Below are 10,449 nucleotides of genomic sequence, written 5' to 3' on the forward strand. Positions count from 1 at the left end.
TCTGTCCTTCCCATCAGGCAAGGGGATGGGACAACTCAGCTCAGCTCAGGGTCAACAGGACACATGTACATCCTCCGTGCTGCTCTCTAGCCTCTCTGGCCATCCCACATGGTCTAGAAAGGATGTCCCACATCATGATGCATGTCCCAGCCAGCAGCAGATCTGCTGTCCCAGAGCTGGGACATGGCCATGACTATGAGCAAAACCCAGGGTGCTGGGCAGCACAATCCCCCAGGTACCCCACCAACAGGGCAACGTCCCTGGGTGGGCTCGAACCACCAACCTTTCGGTTAACAGCCGAATGCGCTGCCTGCTGCGCCACAGAGACCCCCACCTGGTGCTCTCCTGGGGCAGCTCCAGTGTCCAGTTCCTGGTGCTGCAGGAATGGGAATGTTCCTGATCCCAGGCAAATCCCCAGCCCCAGGGAAAGGGCCACTTCCCCAGCCCCAGGGAAGGGGACACTGCCATTTGCCCACTGCTAGGTGCTGGTGGGCAGAGCAGTGCAGAGGGAGGCCTAATACCTAGGTGAGGGGCTGTGGGCAGCTCCCCGCCCAGGATCGGCCCTGCCTGCTTTCATGGCCCTTCCAATGCACACCCTGGGGGTAACTGGAGCTGTGGGCACATCACCCTGGGGAGGGCATTTCCCTCACCCCATTTGCTCCTGCTGCTGGCATCGAAGACAGGTGTGACACACACAGCAGTGCTGCACGGGGTGGCAGAGGTGAGTCGGGGAAGGGGTTTGCTCCTCTCCATTGACCCTCCCTGGGAGGGCCAGAGTGTGGGAGCAGCGCTTGCAGCAAGAGTCTCCTCCTGCCCCCATCAACTGCAGAGATGTTGAAGGGGCAGCACTCCATGATGCAGCCCTGGTCCAGGACCAGCCCCAGCTGAGAGGGAATCTCAACTTCCCCCATCCCAGCCTGTGGCCCAGCAGGAGGGTTCAAATGCTGCTTTCTGCTGAGGCTCTCAGGGCACCAGGGGCCAACAGGGCTGTGCTTGTCAGGGGCACATCATGGGAGAAGAGTATGTCCCACCCCTCAGCAGGCTCTTAGGGGATGTAGCTCAGTGAAGAGCACCTGCTTTGCATGCAGGAGGTCCTGGGTTCAATCCCCAGCATCTCCAGGGGAAGCTTTTGTCCTGAATCTCCATCCTTCCCCCCCAACAAGGGTGAGGGCTGGGAACAGGGTGCATTGCTCCTCTCCAGAAAGTGTAGGCTTGCCCTCTGACAGGGTGTCATGTGGGAAGTGGAGCTCCCCGTGTGGGAAGAGCCCAGGCAGATCATCAGAAAGCCTGCCCAGGTGAAATGCCATCATTATGTCACTACTATTGCAACAACCTGATTGGCCAGCAGTAGACAAACAGGCAGGAGCTGAGAGGTCATCAAATGCATCTCAGGAGAGATGGCAGCCCTGTGGGACAAGAGTCAGTAGCATGCATGAAGGTGAGAGGACTGGATGCTGGCTGGGAGGTTATTTCAGCTGCAGCAGCAGGATTGCCCTGGGCAGGCAGACAGGCACTGTGAGGGCATCAGACTCATCAGATGCACCTGACCACTGGAGGTGAGAGCTCAGCAGGAGGGGAGAGGGGAGGCAGGTGGAGGTGCCAGCTGGGACATCACTGGTGAATCACTGCTGTCCCAGCAGCTCCTGGCCAGCAGCAGGTGAGCAGGCACTGGGGTCACTGCAGGTGACAGGAGCTGATTCAGCAGCTGGGGAGGTGGGAGTGGGAGCAGGAGAGGGAGAGTCAGGCAGAAGCACAATGGCTGGTGTGTTGGTTGTGAGGTCACTTCCATTACACTTCCCCGATTGGCCAGCAGTGGGCAGGCGGCATTATGAGGTCATGAACAGCATCACAGAGGCTGCCCATCAGCAAGGAGAGCTTGGGAGGAGGCAGGAGGGAGGGACAGGTGAAGGTGACATTGGTGGCTTTGATTGTGAGGTGTCTCCTTTCACAGCAGCTGATTGGCCAGCAGCAGGTGGGCAGGCTTGTGAGGTCATCAGGGGCATGACAAAGCCCATGAGATAGAGGTGAGAGCCTGGAGGAAGGAGGGAGAGGCAGATGATCATGACACTGCTGGCATAGTGATTGTGAGGTCACCTCTATGAGTGCAGCCTGATTGGTCAGCAGCAGGCAGGCAGGCAGATGGGTGGGTGGGTGGGTGGGCAGGCACTGTGAGGTCATGAAGGGCAGGAGGAAGCCCCCAGGAGAGAGGAGAGCTCCTGAAGGGGGCAGGGAGATGTAGATGTAGATGTAGATGTAGATGTAGATGTAGATGTAGATGTAGATGTAGATGTAGATGTAGATGTAGCATGACTGGGAGCTGGTTTGTGAGGTCACTTCTACTGCAGCAATCTGATTGGGCAGCAAGCTGGCAGGCACTGTGAGGTCATGAAGCAGGTCAGAAAACCTTCCCCATGGAGAGAAGAGCTCAGGGGAGGGGATGACATTCAAATTTATCTGATGACATTCAAATTTATCCGATATAGTCCTATATCAATGGGAGTGGATCGTGCATGCTCTGGAGTGGTTACATGGGACCACAGGCCAGCTGGATTATCAGGATTCATTGAAACAACCCCCCTGAGGGACTGTCACCTGACCCAGGTGAAGATGCTATTGCAAGGACACTTGTGACAGGGAATACCATCAACAGCTGGACAGCAACAAAAGAATCTTGTTCAAGAGGTTTGGATTCCCTAAATGAGCATTATCTAAGCAAAATATCCAAAGGAATTAGATTTTTTTTTTTTTAACAAACACTTTGTCTATGAATGCTTGTGAAGCAAACAAATCATTTTGATCCATCACCTTCTGGTTATGGACCCAGACACTTGTGCTGTGCCCCTCTGCCCCTGCTGTGGGCTCTGCATGGAGCTTCAGAGCAGGTGTGCCATTTCCTGCAGCCAAGGTGAGAGATTTGGACCTGGCAAATATCTGCTGGGCATGCCAAAAACATCATCCGAGGGATGGAACAGGCATGTCTTTATTTTGTCACTCTTTGTCCATCTCTGGCCCATGTCCATGTGTGTGAGTGTAGTGACGTTTCTGCAGCTGAGCAGAGAGGTCCCTGCACCAGATGCTGGGGAGAGCGTGTCCTTCATGTGAGGGCTGAGCCCAGCCCCACATGTCCCTGTGGGGAAGGGCAGGGCCTGATGCAGCCCCAGGACTGGCTGAGCGGGTGCTAACTCCATGGTGGAGGGGCCATGGGGCTGAGCAGAGCTGGCACCACTTGTCTCCAGCCAGACTGTGGGAAGCCTATGGGAGAAAGGTATTCGCAGAGCAAGACCCCCATGGAGGTGAGTAATGCACATGGGTGCTGCAAACCCAACCCCCTTCCCCATGGGACTCAGGCTTCAGCCCTGCATCTCCCACAGGGAGAGATGGGCCAGGGACTGGGGAGGGAGGGGGCTGTCTCAGGGCAGGGGCTGCCAGCAGGGAGGCTCCAGGTCCTGAGGACAGAGGTGGTGTCTGAGCCCCAGCTCCCCCCAGAGCCCCCAGGGTCACCCCTGCCCTGCCCCACCTCCCTGGGGCTGTGCTGGTGACACCATGGGTGTCCCTGGCAGAGAGCAGTGCATGTGGGGCCAGAGCCAGGCTGAGCAGGGCCGTGTTCCCGGGAAGGGGCAGGAGGGCAGGGCAGACCCTGAGCAGGGCTGGCACAGCCCAGCCCTCCTGCAGCACAGCCGAAGGCTGGACATGGCACCAAGCGCCAGCTGAGCCCTGCGCTCCTCGCAGCTACGCAAGTCCCAGAGCCCAGGGCTCATGCAGGCCCCTGTCCAGCCCCAAGGGCAAAGCGGCTGGTCTGGGAGCAGCGAGGGGAAGGAGCAGGATCCGGCCCTTGCTCGCACTGCGCTATGGCCCTGAGGTGTAAATCTCGGTCTTTGCCACAGCTCGGTGTGGGCAGAGCTCCAGGGCAGAAGAGGCTGGTTAGGGGCACCTGGCGCAGGACAAGGTCCCTGCAGAGCGGGTGTTCCAGCATGGAGGTGTCTGCCCCAGAGCAAGAGCCCCTCTGTGCCCCAGTGTCCCCCTGCCCTGGCACATGCAGTGCTGCTGGGGCTGAGCCCTGAGGTCAGTGGGACAGAGATGTCTGAGACCCCTCGCTGAGCAGTGCTGGTACTTTTCCCTCCCACCTACACTGTGGGTCCAGGCTCCTCTCGCGATCCCTTCTCAGCTCTGCACACACGGCCCTGCCATTCTGCAAGGTCCCCAGCACCAGCACTCTGTCCTGGAGAGAAGCCAAGATGTCCCCAGCCCTGGGGCATGCTGCTGCCCATGGAGGGTCAGTACAGGGCCTGGGGCTGGAGGAGCTCCCAGCACGACATGGGGAAACACTACCATGGAGAGGGTGCTGGTGACAGCTGCTGGCTCCCTCCTCTCCTGGAGGGCAGGGTCCTGCTGTTTGCAGCACTACCGAGCTGTGGCTGTTCCCAGCAGGGAGCCTGGCTTTGCCCTGGCCCGGCTGGGGGGATGGAGGGGGCTCACACAGCCCCACTGCTGGGCTGCGGCTTGGCTCCTGGGACCCAGAGCTAAAAGCCTCCTGCGAAGCAGAGCCAGCGCTGGGCAGCACTGGGGCTGGGGATGTTATCCTCTGCCTCCCTGAGAGAGGCAGCAGACCCTGGGCAGAGACATCTGATTTTGTCTCCCGGCCTGATGGTGCCCGTTGCGGGGGAGAGGCGAGCTGTGCTGGGGCAGCTGGGCAGGGAGAGCTGATGGCAGTCGCATGGCCCCATGGTTTCCTGTGCCTGCCAAGGCTGAAATCAGTAAATGAGTGGAGGATGGATGCATAAGTGGTGGGGTGGGGGGATGATAAAAGGAAGGAAAGAGGAAAAATGCAAGGGAAAAAGTAGGGAACATAATTTCAGTGTAGGAAAGGAAAGTTAAAGCAGGAAAAAAATGCTACTATCAGAAACTGCCAGTTTAGTCACAGAATCCCAATGTTTTTTACATATAGATATAGATCATATAGATACAGATACAGATGCATTTGGTGACTCCTCCCCATTCCAGGAGATCTCTCCCAGTAGCTCAGGTGTCAGCTCAGTGCAGGAAAAGAAATGAGCCAGGGTGAAGGCGGAGTGTGTTTTTGTGTGCTTGGCCTTAGCCCCACTGCCCATCAGTGTGTGGCATGGGGAACCCATCAGGAAGAGCCAGTGGGGTGTGGAGACACCCCCCCTGGCTGGAGGAGGGAGGGCAGTTTGGGTGCCAGATGCTGCACAGCTGTTGAACCCTCCTCCCCACTCAGCTCCTGTGTGAGGGGTTTCTCACCTGTGGGCGCTGGGGCACAGTTGGTTAAAACCTGGCCTAGGACCGGGGATCCTCTCTCAGCTCCCATCAGCAATTGCTTTAGGAGTGGACATGAAATCTTCTCTCCATGGAAATATGCCCTTGTGAGCATCCTCGGGGATGGGCCTGTTCCAAGGCCAGGCGCTGAACCGTGACTTTGGGCTGGAGCCCGCATATTGTGGTGGTCCCTTCTCCAGCCCACTGCCCTCTCTCTCTTCTGCCTCCCACCCTGCTGAAGGAAATGTCCTCTCCTGTCACTGACTGCTCCCGTCCCCTGCGTCTGCACACAGATATTCCCCTGCACAGACCCAAACTGGTGCCCCAGCTGAGGCGGCTCCTTCTTCTACCCTTGCAGCCCATCAGTGGGAGGGCAGAGGGCTGGGGGTGGATGGGAGCAGGGGGGCATCCCAGGGCTTCCCCGAGCCCTGGTGCCTCACAGCCCCTGCCAGGAAGGAGCCAGCTCTGGGCTGTGCCAGGAGTGCTCGGGGGTCCATGAGGGCCACGGGAGCCAGGAGCAGCCCCTGGAAATGGGAGACCCTGTGGAGCCACAGGAGGGGAAATCCCAGCCTCTGGCACCCCAACAAGCTGCTCTGCACCATGTGCAGGGTCAGTGGGAAGCACAGCTGCCTCCCAACTGCTGTGGGGAGATGATCCCCAGGCAATGAGTCCCTCTGGGGCTGGCTGGGGTGTTCAGGGCTCTGCTGTCACCTCCAGGCTCACTGCTGTGGGGCCACAGCCCAGGACCAACCCTGTCACTGCCTCTCGGTGGTGGCATCCTTGCCTGGGACCAGGGTGGTCCAGGCAGAGCCCCTGGGAAAAGAGCAAGCAGCGGCACTCCCGGGGTGAGGAGACTGGACCTCCCTGCCCAGGGGGGCATTACAGGACCCTGCAGAGAGACCCAGTTTGGCTGGAAGCTCTGCGTGTGGTTTGCAGGATGGAAATGTCTCTGCCAGCAGGAATATCCTCCAGCTGGACTGTTCACTATTCCCGCACTCCAGGGTCCATGGGCATTTGCAGGCGCACAGCCTGTCTCAGAGCCTGCTGGTCCTGAGACGTGTCCCTTCCCCACTGCTGGTTCTTGGTGCTTCACCCTCCCTGATCAGCCTCGGGGAGACACCCTGACACCTGGGGAGGGAAGCACCAGCTCTGGATCAAACTCCCAAATGGTTTTAATAAGAACAAATACCAATGCATGGCATAGAAGTAGACAAATAAAAATAGACAAAATGCCCAGCTCTTTCCACTACCAGTGGGAGAAGGGAGACTGGTCTCTGGCACTCACGGCTCTCCCAGCTGCACAGACCTCTCTTCCATCCCAGGTGCACCCAACTGCATGGCAGGGGTGGGCTCTCCTGGCCCCGGGCTCAGGGACCTTTGGGCACCAGGGTCCAGTCTCTCAGCCTTGGTGTCCTCTTGGGGATGTGTCAGAGTTGCCTCTTCAGCATCATCGTACCCTGTGTCTGTGGGGAGCAGGGATGGGGCATCTCTCTTGGCTCCTGGGGCCCCATCACTTCCCCAGGAGTGCAGGCTCCCCTCTGGAAGCAGCAAGGCCGGTGCATTGCAGTTGGCCCCATGCACGTGCCCCTCCTGGGCTGTAAATCCCCTTCCTCTCCCTCCTCTTACTGTCCCGAGATGTTCGGCCCCTTATCCCACCCCAGTTTCCCCACCAGGAAAACTCCTGGCGCAGGTTCCCTCCCTGTCCCAGGAGGTCGGGCTTTCAGTATGCAGTGACTCTCTGGGCACTGGGGATGGCACCCCAGGAGCCGGCAGCACTGCACTTCCCCCTCACCTCTCTGAGCCTCCCCAGGCCTGTTTCCCTCCTCTGCTTCCCTGGGCCCTTCCCAGTCTCGCTGCCCAGGAACAACATCCTCCCCGGGGTCAGAGACTTCTCTGGCATCATCATAGCCATCTGCTGGGTCACCTCTGGGCAGGACAGGGACATCTGAAAGGAGAGGGGAGCTGGTGGCAATGAGAAGAGCCCTCCTGCAGAATGGAGGAAGGAAGGATGTGCAGGAACAAGGGGCTGAGATGCTGGTGTTGGCAGGGCCACAGGAGACCCAGCATCCGTCCCACTTCCCCCAGGGTTGTGGGAGCATGCATATGGCAGCGGGGATCCCTCTCGCCCAGCCACGGGGTTGGCAGTGCTGGGCTCTGCACTGGAGCTGGCTGTGGAGACACTGGTGCCTTGAGGCATGGCTCCTTGAGGTAAGCTCAGGGCCTGCCGGAGGCAGGGACAGGTTGAGCCCGGAAGTCCCCCTGTGACCCCGCAGGGCTCAGGGCTGCAGGCACCCAGCTCAGACAGGCATGTGTGACCCTCACATGCTCTGCATGGCTCTGGAGTCACTCCCGAGGGCGATTCCTCCCCACCCTGATGGTGATACTCAGTGACACCGCTGTTGGTCACACAGCTACAGGGAGGAGAGACCAACCCTTCCTCTGCCTCACCCTCCATTACCTGGTGCTGACCCAGGACCATCCTCCTCCTCGCTGTCCCCAGGCTCGGGCTGCAGCTTGGTCAGGGACCCCTCCAAAGAGGAGCCTGGCGAGAGGAGCAGCGGGTGTTATTGGGGTGAGCCCTGCTGACCCTGCTCATGGCCAGCACTGCTGGGGACGGGGACCCACACAGCAGGGACTGCATGGGGAGGAGGGCTCGGGGCTCGTCCTGCTCCCATGGGACAAACCCCATCTCAAAGGGCCTTTCGGAGCTGCCCTGGAACAGCCCCTTCCCTCACCCACCAGGTACAACCCTGGACAGGCAGCCTGGCAGGCAGGGAGGAGCTGTGCCCCAGGCTGGGATGGGCAGAGCTGGTGAGGAGGAAGCTCCTCCCTGGGCTGCTCTCCCCACAGACACCGTGGCCCAGCACTGTGGGGACCACTGGCCTGGGGGCTGCCAAGGTCCCATCCTGGGTCAGGGCTGGGGGAAAGGGCCCTGCAGACGTGCTCCCTCCAAAGTGGACCCACACCGACCTGAGCGACCGAACCTCGCCTGCTTCTCCCATGTCAAGCTGTAGTCAATCTCCTGGTACACGGCCTCAGAGAAGGGCTCCAGAGACCTCCTGGAGCCTGGCGACAGAGGCAGGGTCGGCACAGGGACATGGAGACAGGAGACCAGACTCTGATGTGCTCACCCAGCCCTTCCCCCCAGACCAGACCAGCACTGACCCCACTGCCCAGCCCCACTGCTCTGTCCAGGCACCACTGCCACGTCCCCAGTGACAGCAACATCCCTGTGGAGATGGTCTGGGACAACGTCACCCTCACCCTGTCCCTTCAGAAACAGCCCCATGCCCCTTTTGGTCCCGAGTCTGGTCCCTGGTCTGATCCTGGAGCAGCTCCCACAGCTCCTCTCTCTGGGGAGCTCCCTGCTCTCTGCCAGATGGGTCCATAACACAGCCCTGCCCTGCAAGGGGTGGAAAGGGCTGGGCAGAGAGAGCAGCCTGGGGACCAGACACCCGCACTGAGAGACCCCCTGCCCTGGGCTCCTCCCGGCACCGCTCCTGCCCCACAGCCTCCCCTCCAGCGCTGCCCACAGCACAGCCAGCAGCATCCTCAGATGTCTCCTGCTGCTCCCGTCTCCCCCAGCCTCTTGCTGCCATTTCTCTCCTCACCCATCACCATCTCCTCCTGCATCTGGACTCTCTCCTCCCCTGGTTGTTGGCGTCCCACAGCCCAACAGTGGAGGGGCAGGGAATAGGGCAGGAGGCAGCACCCCCACCCCAGCTCCATCTTTGCCCCTCACAGACACCCCACAGCACCCGCGGGGCTGCCAAGAGGCATCGCCCACCCTGGGACCGATGGGGAAGGACTCACCTCTGCGCTGAGCCCTGGCACTTCGCACTTGCCCCACCAGGAGGGCCAGCAGCAGGCAGAGCAGGGCCCCCAGGATGATGCAGATGACAACAGGCACCGAGATTCTCCCGCTGTCCCTTGCACGGCCCTGGATGGGATCTGCATGGGCAGGGACATGGACGAGGCGGCCCCTGGCCTGGGGGATGTGGGGGTCCAGGGACATCCCAGTCCTGACCCCCCCACACACACACGGCAGCAGGGGGTGGGGGCACCGGGTTGGGTCACAGGGCAGTTCCCACCCTGCTGGGTGAATCAAAGCCCTCCCCAAAGCCACCTGCTCCTACCCCAGGGCCTCCTATCCGGGGCTTCGCACCCCAGCACAGAGCCCCTTCCCTCGGGCTGCAGGTCACAACCTGCCCCAGAGAGATCAACCCCAGGGAAGAGGGGAGGTTACCTGCTTGAGGAGGTGACGTTGTCGTCATCGGTGCAGCTGCAGAGCAGAGAGAGAGATAGAGGGGTGTGCGTGTGTGTGTGTGTGCACACGGACATCCCCTTAAAGTCCCATCTGAACTGTCCTTCTCTGGGTCCCCATAACAGGCCCAGGGTCCTCTGCTCTGGGCCATAGGGAGGACAGCACCGTCAGACCAGGGGATGTGCTTACAGGGGTTGCAGGAGTCCCACGGGCAGAGGCCTGAGGACACCCAGCCCCACAACAGCTGCTCCCCACCTGACACCAGACACCTGACCTCCCCAGGGACGTCCTTGCTCTGAGGAGCTCAGGGGCCTTGTGAGGACCCAGCTGGGGAAACATGTCCTGGAACAAGGGGACGAAGCACTGCCACTCACCGGAGCAATTCACAGCAGCATCTTCCTTGTGCTGGCAGGCACCGCTGTCCCCAGGCTGGGTGCAGCAGTCCCAGAGAGATCGCTCCGTCCCTCTGCACTCCACCCGCTCCAGCCAGATGGGACCTGTCCCCTTCCCAAATGCAGCCTCCCCCAGGGCAGACACAGCAGGGCCACAGCCCAGCTGCCTGCAGGCAACCTCGGCATCCTTCATGTCCCAGGAGTCATCGCACACCGTCCCCCAGGAGCCGCGGTGCCAAACCTCCACTCTGCCTGAGCACCCGTCCTCTCCTCCCACAGCACGAATCTTCTCCATCTCTGGAAAACACAGAACCCCCCATGTCACTGGGGCAGCTGGGAGAGCCTGGACAAGTGAGAAGGGCACATGGAGGAGCAGCTACCTGTGCAGCTTGTAGAGTTGGGGCATTCAGCCACCGGGGCTGGAGTGGCTTCTGGTCGTCTCCCTGAAGAAGGAAATGCTGCGGTGAAGGGGCTGCTTCATGGGAGTCATGCAGACAGGAGCAGGACTGACCTGTGCTT

The 10,449-nt window shown here is 60.4% G+C and overlaps 1 non-coding gene across 1 annotated transcript; it reads right to left on the reverse strand.

The window, feature by feature from the left end:
* Positions 1-255: 255 nt before the first annotated feature.
* TRNAN-GUU (transfer RNA asparagine (anticodon GUU)) lies at positions 256-328 on the reverse strand. The gene has a single exon. It is a non-coding gene; the product is annotated as a tRNA-Asn (tRNA).
* Between the last annotated feature and the right edge of the window lie 10,121 nt (positions 329-10,449).

This window comes from Apteryx mantelli, chromosome 20 (genome assembly GCF_036417845.1).
Source record: "Apteryx mantelli isolate bAptMan1 chromosome 20, bAptMan1.hap1, whole genome shotgun sequence".
NCBI lineage: Eukaryota > Metazoa > Chordata > Aves > Apterygiformes > Apterygidae > Apteryx > Apteryx mantelli.